The sequence below is a fragment of the Larus michahellis genome, chromosome 3, assembly GCF_964199755.1.
Source record: "Larus michahellis chromosome 3, bLarMic1.1, whole genome shotgun sequence".
NCBI classification, from domain to species: Eukaryota; Metazoa; Chordata; class Aves; order Charadriiformes; family Laridae; genus Larus; species Larus michahellis.
The window spans coordinates 8,092,685-8,115,762 of record NC_133898.1 but is presented as its reverse complement, the minus strand read 5'-3'; the positions used below and the strand labels follow the sequence as shown (position 1 = coordinate 8,115,762).

Sequence of the window (23,078 nt, the reverse complement as noted above, 5' to 3'; positions counted from 1 at the left end):
GTGTCCTTTCTGTGCTGACTTACTGATTGTTTTCCTGATGGTAAATGGCTTTGCACAGCTTCCGCTAAAAGCAATGTTCTCCAGTAAGTTTTATGATGGCTTTTCAGGTCAAGGCTTCTGTTTCTCCTTCAGATATCTGGGCAAAGTTATTGTCTGATGCATAAGCCCATGACAACATGCAATATTAATAATACAGCGTGTAAAATGATAAGTGTACTATTCATGTTATGTGAATAGTAACAACTTGGCCTTCAGTTTTATATGAAAAGCTGCCTTCAGAGCATTAATCGATCCCACTTCATCTATTGCTTTACTAGATTTATGTTTCCCTGAGGAAGTGTCTTGGTTAGGATCATCTGTACTGTCCTATATTCTGTGCAATATACTACTATAGTGATACGTGAACCACAAATTACCCTTATTTAATACTCTTGTGATTTTCCTATCAGTAGACATAGAATTCCTCAATATTCCTCAGCTGGCCCTCTCAATCCTATTTGCAGCTGTTAATGCTCTTCCTGTTTTAGCCCGTCACTCACATTTGAGCCTGTCATACATAAAAGTTAACGCAATTTTCGTAAGAATGCACATGCAGGCTGCAGGACTGGATCATTAGTGACTTCAAGTGTGGCTCTGGAGACACCAGCTATCAGGAGAGCCTTCCCACGGCATAGACCATATTGCTCTTCTCAGGCTTCCCGTCACAGCTTGGGAGGAAAGAAAGCAATATCCGGCAGCAGTTATGCAGTATCTATTTCATGTTCATTTCACATAATAGCTTCTTAAAATGTTTTAAATACTTAGCAGCCACCATTTAAGTTACGGGTGTTTTAATATGCAGTTAAATATATGCTTTTGAGGCATCCTTTGTCTCGTGAACATAGAATCAGAGGGTTGGAAGGGACCTCTGGAGATCGTCTAGTCCAACCCCCCTGCCAGAGCCTAAGAAACGAAATTTCTAACATGTAAACATGTAAAGAAACAAAATTTCAAACCCATCTTTTAACTACCTTTTAATCAACTTTAACAGACCATTTAACCATGTGCCCCCTCTTTCTTTCTCTGCACCCACGTGTGTTGCACCTCCCTCTGTTTGGTGCAGCATACTGTATTGGAAGACACACCAAGTTGTTGCCCTTGACCTCCCTGGGAATCCTTAATTCCACTGAAATTGCTTACTTTTTTCTTTTTTTTGGTGTGTTATTGTTATCTTCCAGTAAAAAAATAGGATTCCATTCCTTCTGAGTGACATTTGGGGATTATTTCTGTAGAGCTGCGTTCAGTTATGGCATTAATCCACAGAAGTGTCGCATGTTAATATTTGGGATCAGTCTGTGGCCTGAATAGACAGTAACCCTTTTTGGGGGCTGTCACGTGAACAAACTGAGCAGACTGTGGTGGGTTCCTTTTGTCCTTATTTTACCTGCTCTGTAGACATTTCTTTTCTAATGCATTTTCTTCAAGAATTTTCTGTCCCTGACGTGCGCTTTCTCAGGACATTCGGGTAGAGGCGTCGGACAGTCACGGTGTGGCAGTGGAGCTCGGCATTGCTGTTTGTAGACCTCCATTTCTCGAGGCTCAGGCTCAAATCAGCCTCGGCTTTGCCTGGATCTGAGCCCATCACATGAAGCAGTTTCTCTTCTCCGCTGCCAGAAGTCAGGCTTTCCCAGTTTTCACTTTCTCCTTATTCTTCCCCAGTTTGTACTCTTTTCATTGCCAAACTCTCTTGGCTGCTCAAGATAACGTGCAGTTGAATAGTCTTTCTCTGTTGTTGCAAAAGACGGGCCCTATTAAGTGGTTTGTGTTTGCCTCTGTCACAACTTCGCAGCAGAGAAATTTAAATCGTTTTCAGGGTGTTCTTGACTATCACAGGTGGTACTTCTTGCTGTCCAGGAGACATCTGTACAGGTGATACTGGTTTCTCAAATAACAGTAAAAAAGACTTCAGCCACACCTGAGGTGCCCATGGGACATTAATGTGAATAATGAAAAGCTGCTAGAATGAGATGACTTTGGTAAACAGCTCTTAAATGGTAACATTTTCTCCTGGTTTTTTCTGCTTTTATATAGACGAGTGGATTTGGTTTTTCATATCTTTGGAGGTGAAAATTTTTGTTATTTTAATATAAATTACTGATTAAGAGCAATAACTTTTGAGCTGATATCCTGTCTTTTTAATATATGAAATATTATTGAACTTTCGTATTTATTGTTTTAAGCTACTATACTTTAAAAACATCCAACACATTAAATCAAGGATTTGGTTGTTTTTAGAGTAGTTGGACAGTTGGGCTTATTTGGACTGACAATTTGATTTCTTAACATGTACGCTTAAGAGTATAGCGCATAGCTCGCCGTGTAGATCATTATGTGGTCAGACAATTACATACAACACTTCGTTTTCCTAATGAATTGAGCATAACATACGGACCTTTAGAGCTGCTAAATAGATAAGGGTAAAATTATAAACACATAATGCCATCTTTGAAGTACTTTAGTGAGTTATGCCCTTTTGAAAATGTTACCTGTAATGACATCCAGATGTCTACGTACAGTGTTATGCCATATATCTTGCCAGTTGTTGAATATTCACCCTTTTTATTGTTTGAAATTCAGCTGGTACCATAAAGAGCAGACTACTGTGGGCTGTAATCATTCCACTCTGCATTTCTAAAAGGTTTTATTTAATTTTATTTAGTGGCTGAAATCATGCCATCCTTTTTTTTTTATTTTTTTTTTTTGGCATTCCTCTTTACTGGGGCATAGATAGCCATCGTCAGTGTCTTTGAAGACAACTATTGTTACTTAGTTTGGTTTTCTGTACCAGTAATTCTTTCAGCATCCTTTCTTGAAAATAATTGCTATTATATCATTAGAGACAGACTAAATTTCAGTATAAAGGTAATATTCACTTCCTTGAGGTTTTTTTGGGTCTCAGTCGCTATGTTTGGATGGAAGTGTAGTGTGTTCTGCAGATCATTTGTAAAAGTTTAATGCCGCTGCTATCTAGCAGTACAGAAGAGTACTGTTACCCTGGGAATATTTCATCCCTTTCACCTTTTCCTATTTCTGTGGGGATTTGTGCAAATGAGATGAATAACAATTCAAGAACTGACCGGGTGGGATGCTCTATTTGCATTTCCTCAGTTTTCAAGACTTTTACCTTTCCGCCTTCCTGCACTGTTTTAATTGAGTTAAATTAAATGATGAGTCTAAAAAAGTTCTAAAAAAGTCTTAAAGTTCTAAAAAAAAAATGTATTAACTAAAGAGGCCATGTTGTAACGTAACTGAAGAATACTTCAAGGGCAATAGGTGCAAAACTGGAGGGTAAGACTCAGCTCATGTGAATTTTGGTATCTACAAGAAACCTGTGTACCTGCACAAGTCCTCAAGTCCTTCGAGAGGACCAAGTTGTGCCAGGAAGCAATTCACCTAACCCATTTTGTATGCCTGCTCTATGAGAAGATTAACATAGAACATCTCGTAGAGATTCCAATAGGACCTATGACATATATTTGATTAAAAATTACATTGAGTGTGTGGGTTTTAAATGGTGTCAACAGAAGCAGCTCAAACCGCTCTGATTAAGGAGACAGGCATTACACTTCTTAAGCAAAGGATGAATTGAGATTAACTCCTCTGACAGGTGTGAAACTTCCTTGGTACATGTGAAAGCGAATATGGGATGTCTTCAAAATTACTGCACCTAATTTTTGTCAGCGAAACGAATCTTTTTAGAAGAACACTTGGTTTTTAGATTAGTTGTTAAAGTAGATTTTTGAATGGCTCTTTAAAACACAACAGTGATTTATCTAAGCTCTTTATTTATCTCTAAATTAGTTTAGTAGCACTAGATTGCAGTACTTTCAAACTTTTCCATAAACCCCACTGAAGTCTTGTACAAAGGCTCTCTGGTCCCAGCCGTCCTCTTTTTTAACTGGCCACCTACCCCTACCCCCAGGCTGGGAATGTGGCCTCGGGCAGCCTAAGGTTTTCATGCTGTGTAAGAAATGAAGGCAGGCAAATGTTTAAAAAATATTAGTTCTATTAGAATGTATTCTTCAGCTTCCCAGAAAAATGAAACATCAAGAATTGAAGGAAGAAAACAGTAGGAAATGTAGGAGAGAACAAGGATACAGACAGTTTGGAGGTGATGTTGTGAAAAATGCTTAGAGAAGCGGGGAGAAGATTAAATTTGGGCGGTGTATTCAGCTGTTTTCTTGCCTGGCAATACAAAGCAGTGCCGATATGCACTGACTTTTTATGCTATTCCAGAGCAGCGTAAATTACCCCAAACATACTGGTGAATCTTAAGGTAAAGTTTAAATAAGATTTATGATTTACATTGCATGCTTTCAAATCAAAAGGAATAACGATTAGTATCATTCTGTTTGAATTCCTCATTTTATGTTTATATACAATATATTTGATAACAAAAAACAAGGGAAAATGATAAAAATTAAGATTAAATGTTTTACACTTGCATTTCATTAATTTGGGACTGTTGTTACAAAAAAGTAAAATTTTAAAAGAGAAATTCAGGCCTTAATCACGAGCTTAAATTAAAGTCCACCCTTTTAAAGAGTGAAATTTGACATTCTAGTAGCCACTCGTCTACAGAAAGAAGCAGTGAATTTTACATTGCACACCGTCTGCTGAAATTATTTTCTTTTCTAAGACTTACTATGGGAAGAATTATTTCCTTTGCACAAAAGGCTCTCCCATATATCCATACGTATCCTGACAGACAGCCAGAGCCTTGTGCTACAGATGTACCTTTTATCTGTTCACAGCTGAGTTTTACTGACAGCCGTTTCTGTTGCACCTTTCAGCGTGGAGCAGCTAAGTGTTTTGATCAGTCAGATATCTCATTACCTTTTAAAAATTACTAGGATTCTGAATCCAAGAAATTTGAAGAGTGACTATTTAAGTAAGAAGGAGAGGGTTTTATTGCCAAGAAGAAAGACGTCATATTTCATCTGTCTTTTTGCTTGTTCGAGCAACTTGAAACCAGGTATACATGCAAGTTTTGCTTCCCTATTTTGCTGTTTAATGCGACAACAAAAATTGAATTTTGGTTGCTTGATATCTGCTTAGCCTCCAAAAGTGGTTTATGTAGCTTTAACTCAGAGAAAAAGAAACTCAGAAAAATTTTAACTGCCACTGCTGTTCATCCATGGAAAAATAGGCAGTGTTGCCTGGCAAAGCGGAGAAAGGCGGGGTATAAAGATATAAAATGGCACATTCTCTAGAAACTCGACCACAGTCTTCAGAGAGCAATGCGAGTTTCCATTTCCAAGCAGGATGAGGCTGCCCGTGGGACCAGGCGACAGGGAGGTGCTGAGCGAGGAGCCGCGGTGGTGCACTGGGCAGCGCTGGCACCCGCGCGGGTCCCGTCTGGGGGCAGCCGTTAAGGTCATTCCCCTTTGCTTCCAGAGGCGAGTTTCACAGAGCCTGATACATCGCCCCTGATCACAGCTGATGACGACAAGGTATGAGAGGGGAAGGAAGTATTTTATAGGTGGGTGATTTAGGTGAAACCTGCCTGGCACTCGCACTTCTAGGGACACAGTCACAGGGCTTTCAAGTCCCCAGGAACAGCTTCACAGCCAGTGGAGGGACAAAACAAGAGGGACCTTAAAGTAGCGCTTATGACTTACAAATCTTACATAGGTGAAAATGTGTGGTAAACAAACCATGTTTTTTAATTCTGGAACTCATTCAGTGTCCACTTTGGAGAGAGAAAAACCCTCTGTGCTTTCCAGTCTGCGCTGATCTTCCCCACTTGCCTTCATCCTTTACTGTCCTTTAGTTTGGGGGGTTTTTTGTACGCTCACTGGAGTATACTTCGCTCCAAACGCATGCTTCCAGAGGCTGGTTTTGATTGTATTCTTCATTTCCCTCAGCCATTTCCAAATTGGGAACTGTTTGAAATTCCTGCTACTTGGCTATGGACTTTTTTTTTTTTTTCTTTCTCCTCTTTTGGCTTACTCTTCATTATAACCCTAAAAGCACATCTAAACTTGTGGTCAAGAGGGCAGTTCTGAAAAGAGCTGGCATTGGGCTTGACAGCTGTGAAGCAGTTGATCATTTGAGTTAATAATTGGTGAACAGCTCTGTTTAGCTCCAGTATGATTTACAGAGTGATGCCGTGAAGTATACGCCCAAAGGTTTTGGATACCATACATTTTTTTGCTCCTATGACTTAATTTAGACATTCCATGTGGCACTTTAAAATAAAAAATTCTCCAGTGCACCATTATGGAAATAAAATTTCTCTTGGTCTTTGGCCAGTATTTTCTTAAGTGATCACTTTTAAGGGCATCTATTGTAGCCATTGCCTAGAAAAAGGAGTTCAGCCGTAATAGATTGGTTGTGTACACTTTCAAGAAAACTTTAAATATTTATACTTTCTAATTTATGGTGTGTTCTCTGTTCCTTAAATACAGAGCTGTCCTGAATATGATCCATCTAGCTCTTCCAAAAAAACAAAACAGAGCACTAACCCAAACAAAACCATTCAATTGTATTACTATTCCTAGTTCACCCCGGTTCCATACTATTTAAGACGTTTCTCCCTTTTGTGATCGCTTAGTGATTGTCTCAAACCACAGCTGAATGATAAAACTAATGATATTTTCAAACATGCTTTGCGCCTCTGAGAATGTGATTAAAATATAATGTCTAATGCGCATCAAGTAACCTCAAATTATCATTGCTGTCTTTATTCTTAATTCAAATATAGCAGAACGTAGCAAAGACAGACAATCAGAACTCCAGTTTCGAGTCCTAAATGCAGGTGGGGTTGTAGGAATAAAAGGTTTTGTCTGCATCAGCCAGCAGTCTCCCCTAGTTTTGTTAAAGGGCGTCAGAAATAATTCAAGTCTGCTACTGTAGTTTTGCCATTGGTTCCTACAAATCGGTGGGACAGAATTCAAACATTGGAGATAATGATTCCACTCCTTTAAATTCAATAAATTCTTATTTAACCTACTTCCTTTGTTTTCTCCATGATTAAAATTTAAGTATTCCATAACTACAAAAGTTGAAAAGGACATAAGGAGTGTGTATCTGCTGGGGAAAGGTGACAGACAGTTATCTTTCTCCTGGGTTCTCCAAACCAAGGCACCACACCGACAGCTGTTTTGTGGGCAAGTGGTAGTTGGAGTGAGGGAGCATTTGAGCTTTACTCCTGCTTTCTTCATACTTCGCAGGCTTTCTTCCTCGTGGCACCGGGCACCTGCAGCATCTCCACACATGTCCCTGAGTCCCTTACTGCTGTGTCTTCTGAAAACCCCTCAAAAGCTGTCCTGCTGCGCGTGGCTGGTTACAGACATTGCCGTTGTTCCCTGTAAATCTGTCAGCATAGCCTGTATATAAACATTGAGCTACAATGCACACAAAGCAGTTGCAAATTACTGCTTCAAGGATCTAAAGAGCAAGCAAGTATGATTTTTACTAAATTTATCTATTTTTTTAAGACAGACTTGCCAAAAGAAACCCTTTTTCTTCCAAATATTGTTAACACAACCATAACAACTTGTGTTTTCTATGAAAGATAATAAATTTTGAGCCAAAGAGAAAAAAAAGATCAGCGGACCTGACAGCAAAAGCAGGATCAGGGGATGTAACTTCTAATGAAGCATCTCTGTTTACTGTGTTCTCATTTAAGGAGCCTCTCTTCAATGATGTTTGCTTTTTGTGGCATCTTGCTTAAAAACTGCAGGCTGTACCAAGAGCAAACAATTTCCAAGCACAGCGTAGTGTCACAGACACCTTTGGCTCTTTCCCACATAACCGCAAATTAAACAGACACTTTGCCTCCTCCACAGACTTTTAACTCAAAAACTAATCAGACCAGCGAAGGAGGAGGATGCTCTCTGCGAAGCAGCCCAGAGAGAGACCTATTTCGGTTCATTTAGTGTGTGCTGTCAGGGCTGGGATGTGTTTACTATTCCACTGCACAGCCCTAACGGACACAAGACGTTGGAAGTTTTAATCAGATGCCGTAAAGTGTTATCCATGCTATATTATCATATTTGGTGTCCAGCAACTAGAAAAATAATAACACGTGCTTGTAAATAGCACTGGTGCTGCACGAAGGTCAGGTCGTCTCCCGGTTCTTCGGGGAGATCTCTGACTCTCCAAAGCTGTGGGAGCTTTGCTGTGGGTTGAGGGTAATATGCAACTTTAAGTTTGTAAGGGGGTCACTGGCTAAAACAGGCTTTCTGCTGTGTATTCGGTGCCTGTAATTGAAGACATTCTGTATAAAGAGGTTTATGCAGAACAGAAGCTGTTGAATCAGGTCCAGCAGATGGACGTAGTGACAGGATCTAGGCCTGTGCCATGAGGATCAGCTTTTACCAGAGGCGGAGGCTTATGCACTGCTCAGAAGAAAGGTACTTATGGTTTTTATGATAGAGTAATCATAATAATTGCATTATACTTCCTATGAATACTTAGTAAGTATTTTTCAAACAGTTATTGTTCTGTGGATAGTAAAAGTTCCAATTTACACGTGAAGATCTGGCTTAAAATTTGGGTTTGGGCTTCCTTTGGTTTAAAAGGAAGAAGGGATTTATCTGATTTTTCATTTTTAAAAGGGGTGCTTGGTATTTTTTTCCAGAACTGTTGCGCTTTCCTTAATAATTATATAAATGCTAAATTTTTTGCTACTTCTTTTGGATTCTGTATGTGTGCGTTATTTTCTCTCTCAATGGCAAAGTAGCAGAACCTTAAGACATGGTATTTTCCTGGGTGAATCTTTTTTATAAAACATAAACGTGGAGAAAATAATCATTACCAACTCATGAGCATCTTTTTTTGTTTTGCTTTGTAAGATATTTCTGTTGTATCCCATCCACAACTGGAATGTCCTTTCTAGGCAGCTTTCGAGTCTTTGAGGAGCAGGGAACTTCTTGGTGAAAATTACACTGTGTCTGGCTAAGTGGCAAACCCCAGGCGCACAGCAGGGTCAAATTCTTCCTATATGCACCCTCCTGTGATTCTGCTGGTGAGATAACCTTGCAGGAGAGCAGAAAAACTTGTGCTGCTAGACAAAATTAGGCTCACAAGACCCATAAGTTGGAGAGAAACTTGTCGGGGAGAGGTCCCTTCTGCATTTCGCACACTTCAGCCTGATTTACTGTCTACTTTTAGACAACATTCACCAGGAGAAGTTGAGAATGTCAACGTAATTATATATCCTGAGTGTAACTCTTCACATCTTTATTCAATAATAAAATATTTGGTTCGCTGATAAAGTTTTATTTTAGTCAATGTCCTGACAATCACTTACTCTGTTATCTATAATTACCTCATTAGCACTGCCTGCGTTATGATGATACAACTGCTTCTCCCTGCGTTTGGCTTTCCCTTCTCATTTCCCCCTGAATAAATAATATTAATATGTGATGGGACCATTTCCAGCTAGCATCTATCGCTTTCTCCTCAATCTATAATCTAACATCAAACTTGCTTCTCTGCAGGCTTTTTGGTTTCTGCTTTCCTTTCTCATAGTTTGGAGGATTTCTATTTTAAAAAGCATTCTGTTTTCCTTGAGAAGAGTTATGGAATTGTATGTGCCTAGCTTCATTCACCACCCTAAATTCTCCTGAGGGTCTGGCCGTGAACGTTCATAAGAGGAGCTGCCGAATGCTCATGACTTTGAACAGATCAACTTCATGTCTAGGTGCCAAGCCCTTGAAAACCTGTCAAAGCTAAGCAGATTCAAAATGGGATTGGAGAGCACTTCAGAAATGAAATGTTTTAAGAGTTGAAATTCTTGTTGACCAGTACTTTGAAAGGAACTAAAACTTTACTAACGCTTGAACTCCAGGACTTAAGTCAGTCTTTAACTACTAGAGATGAGGACCAGGAAGGCCTGCTTGAAGGTGGGAATTATTTTACCTATGTCTGCTCTAGAGCTCTTTTACATTTGTACAGCGTCTGGTACCAGCCGAGGGTAGAGGCAGACTGCAGGTCTTAGCCAGCCTTGGGTCTCATTCCGTCTGGTCATTATTATGTTCCCAAAGCCCTGAGCAATTTGGGGAATCTGGCCTACAATGGCCAAATGTCATTCCTAGTATTCTTGCATATCTTCACATCGTGGTTAAGGCAGAAATTATGTTCTCTCACTTATCCTGTAAATATAGATGAGACTTTGAGCGCAGACAGAGAGTTTTTCCTCATGACTTTCCATATATTTGATTTAAAACTCTACATGAATTTTGTGTGTGTCATGTCTTCATTCTTCTTTTCCAGAGCTGACATATTACTGTCGTCATTATTTGTTTATGTGGCGCCAGCATGAGAGTGTTTGGCTCTTCATTAGTTGTCCGTATGTAAACCAATAACTTGTAATTACTTTTGAGAGTGCCTTTAGGAAACAAGGAAATGACACTTACGCATTCATATGCCCTGTTTTAGAAAGCAGTCGGAGGCATCATGCTACTGCCCTGTTGGAACAGATGTATCTGGTATGCAAAATGTACATGCCACATGTGGGCTAGCTATGAAACAAAATTAAAATTTTAATCAAAGTCGCCATGCATTTCCGAAGTATTAAACAGCAGATTGTTAGGCGTGTAAGTAGGTCACACGTTGTGTTGAGCGATTGTGCTTTGTCCTTAGCCATCTGGCAACATGAATCAACGTCAGCTGGATGCAAATATAACTCTGCGAAGGTGACCTTGGTAACAGGATGGGTCCACTGAGCAGAGACTACAGGAGGGTTACCTGCGATCACAAGAATACTTGAAGGGAAAATCCATAAGGAAGGTTTCTTGATTCTAGGAAATCTTACGACCACCGCGACCAGTTTGGTAGTCTGCTGTTTGTCGGGGTAGCTGTGTTTAGTTTCAAATCAGGGATTACTTTAATCGCTACATGTATACTTACGTTTCAGTGACTGACTGAGAACTCACTGAAATTCAGAGTAGGTATAAATGAGGCGGAAGACACCAAATAAAAGCGAAAATGATTCGTTGTGGTCAATCGCTGCTAAAAAGGGAGATACCAAATATTATCCAAGGATGTGTTTTTCAGGAAACTTAGCTTTTGAAGCACTTTGTTTTTTAAAAGTCGCTGAAGCTTAATCCAACAAATAGAAAATACTTGTAGTTCAGTTGAAATGACACTATCAAGACAAATTCGGCCATGAGTTTTAAATCTGTGGGTCTGAAATGAATAGAAAATTCCAAAGGGAAAACAATGTATAATAGAACGTCAGAGTTTCGTTTCCAATTCAAAACAGTACAGCGTTTTCCTTGTACTAAAGGCTTTGCTGGAGTGCATAGCTAATTTTGCATTTTGCTGCCTTACTTTAGGTGTCAATGTTTTAAATCTTTGGCTTCAGCATCTTTCAGAGTGACATGTCTGCAGGACAAAATTAGAATCCAGTTCTGATGGTTCCCAGTCCTGTTTTGAAACCACTAATCCCATGAAGGAGTTTTGTGGTCTACTCAAGTTTTCCTAGTTGACTGCATTAGGAATGAAGTCAGAGTTTCCCTTGTACGGAAAACAAAAATGGGGAGAGGCAGATTTATGGATTTCCAGGTTCCATGCTATCTAAAAAATGGATTTAACACATGCCAAACCTAGAGTGGAGAAGTTCACTCTTACGTTGTCCTGAGCAGAAGAAACATTTTTCTTCTTAAACAAAGGGAACACTGTGAAGCGTGGAAGCCATCAGGTTTCCTCAGCCTGCCTGCCCTGCGTTATGACTCATGCGGTTATAAACTCCACTACAAAATGAGAATACAATGCTGTTGTCTGCACACTAACATGCTAATTTAAAATGTGTGTTCACATACTGTGAACTAATTGTCTTCAAAATTCAGAGTTACTTGGTTTCTCCAGTGATGGCTAGGCCCTGTTGGGGTTTCCAGCTATTATTACTATTAGTATTTCTGAAAGCATTCCATGGGAACATAGAAACTGCTCTTCTTGCCCAGTAAATGTATTGAACCACATTTATTTCCGCTTCTCTAGAGGTCCCTTCCAACTCTGAAATTCCGTGATTCTCTAGTACTAAAGCAAAGAAAACTGCTGCTTCAGAGTTGTGTGAAGCTGTTTTAAGAGGGTCAGGACGTGAGCAGGAGTTCGCCGTATGTTTATACCTGCCCACAATAAAGAACGTCTCAGGCCAACGTTTAGGTGAGGGTGTAAGAAGTTGTGTTACTTTCAGTTGACTCCCCTGCATGTGGATGAGGATGAGAATTTGTCTTGCTGAAAGCCAACAGACGTTACGAAAGGAGAAATAGCAAATGTTGAACTACAATACACATTCTCATAATCTAAGGTTATTGTTGTCCACTGAAGATCACTTTTTCAACATGTGGGAAAACATCTGGTTTAGTACTGAAACTGTTGAGAAGTACGTTCATCTAAATTACTGTGTCTCAGACAACGTCTGCAATAACTTATAGCGTATGTCCACGATGGATATGTGAAAAGTATAACGCCTGATTTTGCTTTAAGCTTATTTTCTTTTTCATTTTGCATAAGTAATATAAATTGACCTATGACTACAGCTGCCTTGGGTGTATCTAGATTTGCGATCAGCATACAGCCTAAGTTATTTTTAGATGTGAAATATCCTTGCATCCACAAAGAGTGTGGGTATTCACTTGGTATAAATGCGCTAGGGAAATAAGTAATTTTAATGGGTTTAAGTGGTTTGCAATCATCTTTTTTCATTTGATTGGATTTCAGTCTTTTTCCAGTACTTGTTAACTATTTGGTCGGATGAGTCTGTTTCTAATCGATCGCCAAGTCAGTCATAGCAGTGTGACATCTAGGTTCCTATTTGTGAGTCTGGTTTAATTTCAAAGTTACAACTTGAAAGACTTACGCTAACTTCATTAAGGATTTAATTGGACACAAGATGAAATGATGGTCCTTTCTGAAACTGTGAATTTTTACACTGATTTGTAAAGATCTCAGACTGACTGGGAGATGTTTTGAATCAGTGCAGCAGCAGGCATTTCCTAGGATATTACTGGATTCCAGCACAAATTCATGAAGTTGGATCTCTGCAGAGATTCCCGTTACGGATTCTTATTCAGAGCAGAACTTAAAACACCTTAAAGCCAATAGTTTTAAGTGCATGCTTCCATGTAAGCACTTGCTTATAGCACTGCCTAACAGAAGCCAAAGGGAACAATAATTCCTTAATAATGATAGAGAATTTTGAAGCAAATGAAAATGTCCAAAAAATCAGACAAAAATGGGCAGACATTCAGAATGCCAGACAGCAGCTGTAACACCTAGAGATCGACAGCTGGGATTGCTTCTGATAGTCCTGTTTTCCAGAATCTAAGTATTTTGTGGTTTTAAATAATGCTATTTGCAAACCAATTGACTCTAACTTTTCCTTTTAATTAAGAAAGTTAATTGGAAAATGTCCTTAGAAATTAGGACCCTCCCCTGACCTACTGTAAATAAAAAAGTTATGTCAGAAAACAAGGTAAACCAAAGACTGGTTTAAGCTTTCGAAGAACGGAAACTGTTTAGTCCTCTAAACAACAAAAGTACATTTCATCATGTGAATATCAACACATACATTGATATTTATATTCATTTTATTGTTATTAATATGATTGCATGATTTTAATAAGAAACACACGTGAAATAAGTGCTATTGCAAATATTTGCTTGCATTCGTATCACTTCCCATTACTTCTGAATTTCGCCAGTGGTTAGTGCTGTTGAGCACCCTCCAATCTGACCCCAGCTGGGGCAGCTCCTCGGGGCCCTGGGGGAGTTGTTGTTTAAGTGGCTTCAGAGCCGCAGCCCTTCTCCCAGCAGAGCTCGCGTGTGCCCCGGGCGGGAGGTAATTCCCCACTGGCACTTCCCTGTTCCCTTTCATAGGAGTATCAGTGCTGCTGGTTTTATCGGCCTGCAGGCGTATTGAACTACTGCAACAAATGAGGTTGAAGGGAACCAAAAACATCGCTGTTTGATCCGACTTCACAGGCAATGTACAGGGTCTCGTTCTTTGATCGCTTCAAGAACTGTACATTGAGGCAGCTGCATCCGACACCGACCTTTGCTTTCTGCCCTACCCTTCCCCGCAGCCGGCTGAGTGAGATATGTAACCCCCAACTTTCTTCCCTATTTGTGGTCCTGCCTGTTAATGTAAATTCCAGTTGGCAGCGGATTACATTAATGCACTTAATTAATTTAAGCTACAGCAACTAGCAAGCAGATACAGAATTTGCTCAGCTGTGCCTGCAAGAATGGCATAATCTGCAGGAGAGAAAAGGAGGATTGCCAGCAATGGTCTGCTTTAGCTACACCAATTTAATTTATCCATGAATTTGAATTGAATCCCTCCTTCTGAAAAAAAATGTGGAGCTTGAGTAAGTTTGAAATATGACAAGCTTACTTTAGCCTTCTTATATTTTGCAAATATAGTAGGACTCCATCTCTTCATGATCATGAATTTACAATAGCTCAGGGCAGGAACAGAGACGCTAAAACGCTTGGTTCTGCAGGGGCCTCTCACAAAAAGACAGGCCCTGCCCCAGTTTCTTCCTGAACACAGTTTTCAAACGGATGAGGTGTATAAATATTTGAGCAAAAAGTAGACACTTGTATTCTGAAAGACGACTTGAAGTACTTCTTTCTTATTGAACCTAGTGAATATACACTCAGTATGATTGTTACGTTAATTATACTCCTACTATATTTTTTGCAATGTGATTAATATCTCCAAGCACAGTTTTAAAAAACTCAACAACTAAGAAATTAATGAGACAGACTGGGATAGCTGTTTGAATGAGCATTTTGGGGGGCGTCAAAGAAAATGCTAGTAACGAAGTTGGACACTTTCAAAATCCAGTTTCTTCTGAAGTTGTGAATTTTCGGGCTGGTTTTATAAAGCATTGACTTTTTTTTGTTTGCCTTTAAGCCTTGTAAGACTCCATGCAACATACTAAAACATAGTAGTAGCCTAGCATCGGTCCTCACAGTCTATTTAGCCTGGGGAATGGAGAGTTCTGCTTATTTCTGGTTCGACAGTTTTACCTGCTGGCCCGTAGTTGGTACAGTTTTGGTCTAGATCTTCTTACAGTTGCTTCTGAACGGTATCGCTCTAAGATAAGCACCACTGTAGCTTTTGAGAATTAGGAATCTTCCAGATTGACATTTGTTAATGTTATCTTTCATAACATTTACTGGTTGGGGTTTAAACTCTAAAATTATGCACGTGTACGATGCTCAGACAACTAGCTTATCTGGGGACGTAAAATAAAACCTTTAGAGGAGGCTTTAAAAGAGATGTATCTCTGTCTCACCGAGGCTTTGCTGGACTTGGTGCAAGTAAAGAAACATTTGTTGGCACTTGACTTGCCAAAGGTCAGAAGACACGCCTGTTCTGAAGTCTGCAGGGTTGCTTCCTAGAGGGATTTAGCTTTGTACGTCACTTTTGGCACAGCATCCTGAACTCAAGCTTCTTGGTGGAAATGCAGTTGAGGCCGCTGTGATTGATTAGCTCGCCCTAAGAGGAGCCTAAGCAGATTTTAGCCTTTTGCAATGGGAACGAGACAAAGATTTTTGGAGAAGCAAAAAAAAGTTGATTCACCAGTAAGCAAAAGTAATGCACACGCTTCCTGTAATTGCCTCTTCTTTCAGTTGATGAGGTTTAGTGAAAAGAGAACAGGGACTGCACTGCCCTTCTCCTTATCCTCTGGAAGTTTGATAGCGTGATGGAGCTCAGTGGGTCCTGCTTTCCTGGTAACTCTGCAGTTCCGATGGAGGCTCAAATCTCCAGAACATGAAAGCTCAGGAGCAATGAACTGAAAGCATTGGGTGGAATCTTCCTTATTTCAGTACCACTCCAATATATCCTTTTTTTCTTAGCTGTTCCCATGCTTGTGTACTTTCCTGACTTAACTGTGTTCCAGAAGTGAAAGAATTGGCCTGTATCTACGCAGCACAATCAGTTGAAAATATTTTTGTATAAACCTGACAACAGAAGTGTGGGTGGATAAGGTCAAACCCAGATGCCACCTGCAGATATCCCCTTGGCACACAACTAGAGTATTATTCTCTCCAAGGCCGGAAAGGGCTGGAATTGAGACAGAAAGGCTGGGTGGTCCCCAAATTTAATGTGCCAAGAAGGAGTTCCACCCTACTGTGCTCTTGGTTCCTCAGGCTGGAGATAAAAACCACAGTTAAGCCATTCTCCACTTCATAATGTTGAGAAGACAAAGCTCAGTGAGTGTCTACCTATTTTTCCCTCATCACCTGACCTCGCTTTGGCCATTTTGTCATTGCCTGGAGTAGTTGTTTTTATGAACCTCAGAATTAGGTGGTAAGTCTAGACGTAGTCCAGCAGCTCAGTCAAAAACACATGGGGTTTGTAGCTAATTTTTCAGGGTTATATGCTGTTTGGAACAGGAAATACATGATTTTAATTAGCAATAAATAGGAAATAGTCTGCTGTGAATTGATCTTAAACAGGTACTGCTGGACTAAATTAGTTCAAAATAAGCAAGATTTTCCATTGAGCAAATTGATATTAAGGCATCTTGAGTTTATCAGCAGTAGCTCCATTATCTGTCTGAGGCTAACTTTGGGTTCAGAAAAGAATGAAGCCGAAAATCTGTTCTCAGACACAAACTAATGAGCCTAACATAGAGTACTGAGCATAGGGACAGAAGGGGCTTCCCTCGTGTAGTCATTGGAAGAACTAATTGGCATATGTATTACATCTTACAAAGTAAATGGAACTAATAACAGTTTCTCAAAAATAACATTTTTGTTTGTTTATTTCACAGTCATTTAACGTTTAATGAAATTGTGGGAGACGACGTTTCCTTGATTCGGTGTTCGATTAAAAAATCCTTTAATAGGACACATCATTAGGAAAAGGATTTGGATTTTGAACATTCTTAGGAAATAAATCTCCTTTTACTGCAGGGAAAGCTACGCGATCTGCTATATTTAACACAGAGAAGGACCTAAAATTGCCTAAGCTATCATGCTGGCTCTGTAACACAAGACTATGCCATTGCTTTCAATTTCTAATAGTATTAAAATTTGAACTAATAACTTCTATTTCATACAATTTTGCAGATGGCAGAGTTGAGACCTTACAGTGTAATGACTTACAGAAAGTTGCAAAGGAAATCAGTTTGTCAGATAAGACGACTAAACCATTTCATTTGTGTGAGGCATTGAATCAACGAGACATCCGTTTGCCTGATGCTTATCTCAATTTCACTGGCATTTGCTCATTATCATTTCAGAGATGTTATTGGTATCACTTTGGGTATGTACTGGTGTGATTTAGAGTGACATTTTGGGATAGGAGAAGAATTTTCTTTAATTTGCAGTCTTCCAAATTTGAGTATCATTTACGGAAAAGCAATTTCTGTCTCATTATCAAGATCAGAGGACTTGGTCCTTTACATCCCCTGAAGATAATTCACTTACAAAATCCATGTATTAACACTTTAGACTTTAAAACAATCAAATAACGTGGTACATTCGCTAAACTGGGGCAACGAGTATGTTTCACTGAAAAGCTTTTGGGCGAAATTTCCTCTTTTTGACCTGTTTACTTTGGGGACAGAGGGAAGACTGAGCCATCGCAGAATAGTGCTGCAGGCTGTGTTCTTACAGAAATAACTAGGTTAGGTGATGCTTAACTAAGCATCAGACAAGTAGTTCCAGTTTTGGGTACTATATACCTTATTTTAAAAGCATGTATTGTGTGGACAGAAGGCTATTTTTAAGACGGAGCTAAGCTGATTTCTCTTAGTTTTAGGGTTCACCTCAGAGAACAGAGGTCCTTCCCAGTGCTTGTTAACGTTCTTACGTATATGCGTATATATACATCTTCGTAACACTAGAGGTTTTAAAGGATGAATGAGAATTCAGCATTGCTTAAGATGAAATATTGAGATACTTAATGTGTATCAAAGGAATATTTGAACGTGTGATCAAGACAAAGTCTTTACGAGAGGACAAGATTCTTGCCTAAAGTCTTTGACAGCTTCGTACTCTCCTGCAATGTAACGAGTTCTGTGACCAGTGATTGTTTTCTGTATAGCAGCCTTGGTACTCAGACAAGAATCCAGTAATGGGACCATTATAGGACAGCTAAAAAAGCTTTATTATCGTGTAAGAAAAAAGTTGGTAGTTCCTAAAGCTCTTGGTGGCCATGTCACCATGGCCAGTGAAAGAACTCATTGACTTCAATTCAGTTATTCGGTGCTTACTGAAGAATAATAAAAAATCGTTCTGCCTAGTAAAAATATAACATGCTTCTAGCTTTCGTTTCTTTGTTTAGCCCACTCCCAATGGTAATCTAAGTCTCTTTGATTCTTTCATTTCCTTTAACTGACCAGATTGGAATGTATTTTTTCATAACTGCTGATGAACCCTAAAATAATCCCTTGCGAAGGTGCTGTTCTGGATTACCTAGAGCGATCCTGACTCCCTTAGCATTCCTTCCATTTTTAAAGTAATTTTGCCTTCTTTGTGATGAGTAGTTGATTCACAGGGTTTGCCTGACTACCTCCCAGACTAAGACAATTTGTCAAATGCATCGGTGGAGTGAGGAGTGAACTTTTAATATACTCTGACTGATATAAATAGCAAAATTCAGACTGACTTCAGTGGAGCAAGCCCAGGTCCTGAATGAGTAAATCTTTGAGACTTGCAGTTTAAGCCATCCACTGAGACGGTCACAGAATCTTGTTGGCCTCATTACCGCAGTGCATTAACTATTCATGCGTGACCAGAGGAACACGAACTCTGGATGAGAGAGTCACAAACTGGACTTTTTGTGTCTAACAGTCATTTATTATGTTAATGGCAGTATGTTTATGAGAAATAAATTCCATTTGCTTAATCTTTGTCTAGCTTGCAAGCTAATAAATGTTATTCTACATATGTTAAAGGTGATTTATATACAGTTTTGTACCTACAGAGCTTCAGTGATACTCTGCTTTTGTTGAGGTTTGGTTTGTTGTGTTTTTTGAGCTGAAAAATATATATTCTGACTTAATCTTTTGGCGTTTATGGAGCTGTTGTATAATAGTAGTGGATTTTTTAAAAAGGCTGTAACTAAAGTAATCAATAGGAAGCAGGAATGAAAATGTACTTTTGTTGCCAGGATGAGAAAGAGGAGTGCATATGAAGACCGTTCTTGGCACAGTTGGCTTGTGTATGTGTAATTTAGGCATGAAATTGCATAGTGATGGGTTTCACTCACATCGTTGTTAACCCAGTGTTTTTCAGTGGCGTGCAGTAGAATTAATCTGAATTGGTTTCACTGTTTCACTGAGTGAGATCAAAGCCAGGACCATTCTCTTCCTCCTGCATTTCTTCCTCTGTCTATCTGCTTCACAGCCAGTCCCGGATCAATTAATAAGCAAACCTGCGTGTGCGTTGACTTTGTGATAGGGATGTGGAGGATCTTTTCTGATCCAAGGAAGATAAGGATATAGTAAGATTTCACAACTTTGAAAATATGACTGCAAGTTGCTACCTTAAATGTTCTTTGTACTGTTTCTGTGTTGCCGTGAGCTAGAGTTTGTCCTAAGTGTCTGTTTGTGCAGCCTTGCTGTAGATGACACCCATGGGAAAGCAAACCCTCTATCATTTCTCTTCCTTTTTTGCTTGGCTTTGCAATTCAATCTTCTGTTTGTAGATACCTGTATAAAGAACCCTCTTAGGTAAAACACATCTGGCACATTATTTTGAAGATGAGCTGTACAACACACAGCACAGCTGGAAACGAATTTCGAAAAGGAGTCATCGCTTTGTAATTTAGGCCAGAGCTTCTTCCATAAAGACCAAGACACTTTTGCTTGGTCCATTGATTAAATAATGAACAGTACCTACTGTTTTCCACATGGCTTGGTTTCTTCCCCCTATTTGGTGAGCACTGTTTGCTGCTTAGTCAGCTGGCCAGGATTTCAGCAGAAATATGTCCCCAGAATTGCCACCAGTGAAGAGGTATCCTTTAGCCTCCTGAACCTTTGCTAAGAGCACTATAGCACAGAAACAGGAGAAGGAGCGAGGCATGAATGTTTCATTTCTAAAAATCTTAAGTCACTTGGGTTGCACCATTGCTTAAAACTTTTCCATTTCCCCTCATACTGGTTTTTAAGATCTATTCTTCTTTCTTTAATATGGTGATTTTGTGCTGCCGTGGTCTCGGAAAACACTGTAAGTGTGTGCCAAAGGCAAAGCCGCTTGTGGATAAGCGGTATTCCCTTTTTCTTTTTCCTGATACAATACATTTTCCTTCATTGTATTTTTAAAGGTTCATAAAAGATAATTGTAAAGAGTAAGGCATATTAACAGCACTTGATTGGAGGTGGTAGGTCAGCACAATTTATTGTAGTGAATGACGAGGTTCTGTGCCACGTTTCTGTGTGCTAGCAAGAGTATAAATCTGGACTAGTTGTGGCAGTAGTTCTTTATAGTAATGTCACAATAAAAGAGAACACAACACAGCTTTTCACAACAGCGCAGAAACAAAAATGCAGACCTTTTTTTGGCCCTTTACGTGAGTGAGGACATTTTCAGAATAATCAGATAAACCAGAATATATTCAACTTCAATCTTTTAAAAGCTTAAACTTGCACTGGATTGATTTCTGGACTTCCTGATGACTCGTGTCTCCAGAAAACTGCTGGGAAACCGGTATTAGGTAGACCTCGACTTTGAATAGCAGACAGTGTTTTACCACGTCCCTCTGTCATTAGTGTTCTTCTACGGTCTAGTTCCCATGTGTGTCTTCTCTAAAATGTTGTCTCAGCACTAATAAAAGCAATACATACTTGGCTGCTTAGTTATGATTTGGGCAAGTATACGTATTTTCTGTGTTGTATTATCTACGCAGTAGAGATTTCACGAAAAGCTGCTTCACGTAATGTCTGTACATACAGAAAGATACTTCTCACACTAGGATCAAGGATTGGGGATTTTAAAGACCAGGTAATTATGACAACTACAGTCCCGACCATCAGAATAGGAAAGAGCTTGAAATTCGGTGTTTCATCCCTGTGTTTCTCTCTGACTTTGTCTTTCTTATGCTGCAATTCAATGCCTGGAGCTCCAAAACTAGTGAGCACCCCCGTGGTAAATACGTGTGCATAATATATCATGTACGTCTACTACACTAGCGTCACTGGGTGTGACGCCAATGGTGCAAGTGCACACACTACATTGTTAAAAGCTCTATAAACAGTACAGGGTTTGTGTGGTGTGTACCCTACTTACAGCTGAATACTTGTATCTTGTAAACTTACCCTATCACGGTGGAATTCATGCTATCCAGATATCTCTGTTCCTTTCAGTGGACTGTGTTTTGATAAATAACCAAAGGGAAAATCCTCACTTTGATTAAGTAGAGGGGGGTTTGTTATCATTTTTGGATGTTGCTTTTTCTTTTGAAATGTTTACTTATTTTGACCCCGATATTCATCCTCCAGGTAGGTAAAACCTGCACGTTTGTAAATGCGTGCCTGCTTTGCACGCCCAAATCCTGGGCCAGCACATACCTGTGTGCCAAGTAGACACACATTTTCGCAAACCAAGATGTGTCCTTTAACAGGGAAGCTGGCTAAAAACGATGCCAAAAGTAAGGAAAAGTAATAATGTTGCACAAACTAAGGAATTTAGCAAGAGGATGTTTAGCAGTGTTTTCCAAGACTGCTTTTAAGGGAATTTCTAATCAAATCTTAACCTGCCTTCAGTAGTTACGAGCCCCGTTGAAGTAAGTAGGCCAACATCCACAGTAACAAAATGTTTGTGTGCTGCAAACACGTGTGTAATTTTGTAAAAATTGCCAATTTTAAGTAAGGCACTTAATCTGATTTGTCTGTCAGTAGGGGCACAAAACCAGTGAAGTATATAGATCAAAGGGACAGAAAAATGAAGTGCATCAGGAGAAGTGATAAGGAACTATGCAAAACAAAGTAGCTTTCTTTTTTCACTTTACATTTCACCTTCTTGCCGCTACATTTTTTTCTGCTACCAACTGTCACCTTCTGCTTCCTCAGCTAATATTTTAGATTCATTTTGCATGTCGAAATGGTGCGAGCTGCCACAATCACTGGCACGCGTTTCCTGGCCATCTTATACCCAACATGTATCTTAAAACACCATTTGTGTCGGTGTTAATGCAGTCGTTTTACAGTCCCTTGCTGCCGAGGTGAGAAAGAGTTCAAGGAGAAAATAAAGAAAATAGTTTTGTTCATTTGTTGCAATGCAATGTAAGAAGGTGGCTTAAGTTCCCTTACGTAAAATTTCAATCAAGTCCAGCCACGTTCTTAGCTAATTATATTTATTTTGCCTGCCATTGTGACTCAATTATAAGGCACTTAGGAATCTGCATGAAAGTAAAATGAGGACACAGTGCTCAAACGTATTGTTCTGCTTCTTCACCCATTACCAAGGAAGTGACTCAATAATTATATTCAGTTAAAAAAAAATGCTTTGAGAGGAAATGTTTCGTGAAAAATTTCCAAAGTACTGCTTCAGTTATTAAGCTATGTAATCTTTAAATATTAAAGAAAACCTTCGTTTTGTGCTATTGTTTGTTTCTATTTCTTTTTATAGGTTTCAGTTTTCTATTTCATTTGTAACATACCTGACAGCTAAGACAAAATACAGTTTACCTCAATGAACTTGCATGCAATTATTCCAGGGCTGACTCTCACCCAGTATCACCACAGTACATTGGATGCCACTACAGCTCTGGCTCCTGGACAATGTAAATACCATACTGTCTTGAATCTGTGATGGAGTTAAAAAGTCCATGATGTGGGAAGTGTCAAGATTTTAGTGGCACCAATTGTATCGTAAAAGAGCTGTGGCTTAACTTCTACAAACAGAACCAAGTTCAGCAGTATACTCACGCAGTCACTATCCAGGTGAAGCAATGTATCACTCAATACTGAAATAACACTTACTTTGGAGTAAAATAAGACAGTTACCACAATAATTTAACAGAGAATAAAACATATTGCAGCCACTTGAAAATGGCATGGCAACATTGTTTAAAGACTGCACTTAGCCAGAACCAAAAAGTCCCCCTTTTTTTCAGTTCC

At 39.4% G+C, this 23,078-nt stretch overlaps 1 protein-coding gene across 4 annotated transcripts in view; it reads left to right on the top strand.

The window, feature by feature from the left end:
* The window catches only part of PLCB1 (phospholipase C beta 1), a 399,913-nt gene that overhangs the window by 352,305 nt on the left and 24,530 nt on the right, over nt 1-23,078 (top strand). The gene's annotated exons all lie outside the window — the stretch shown is intronic.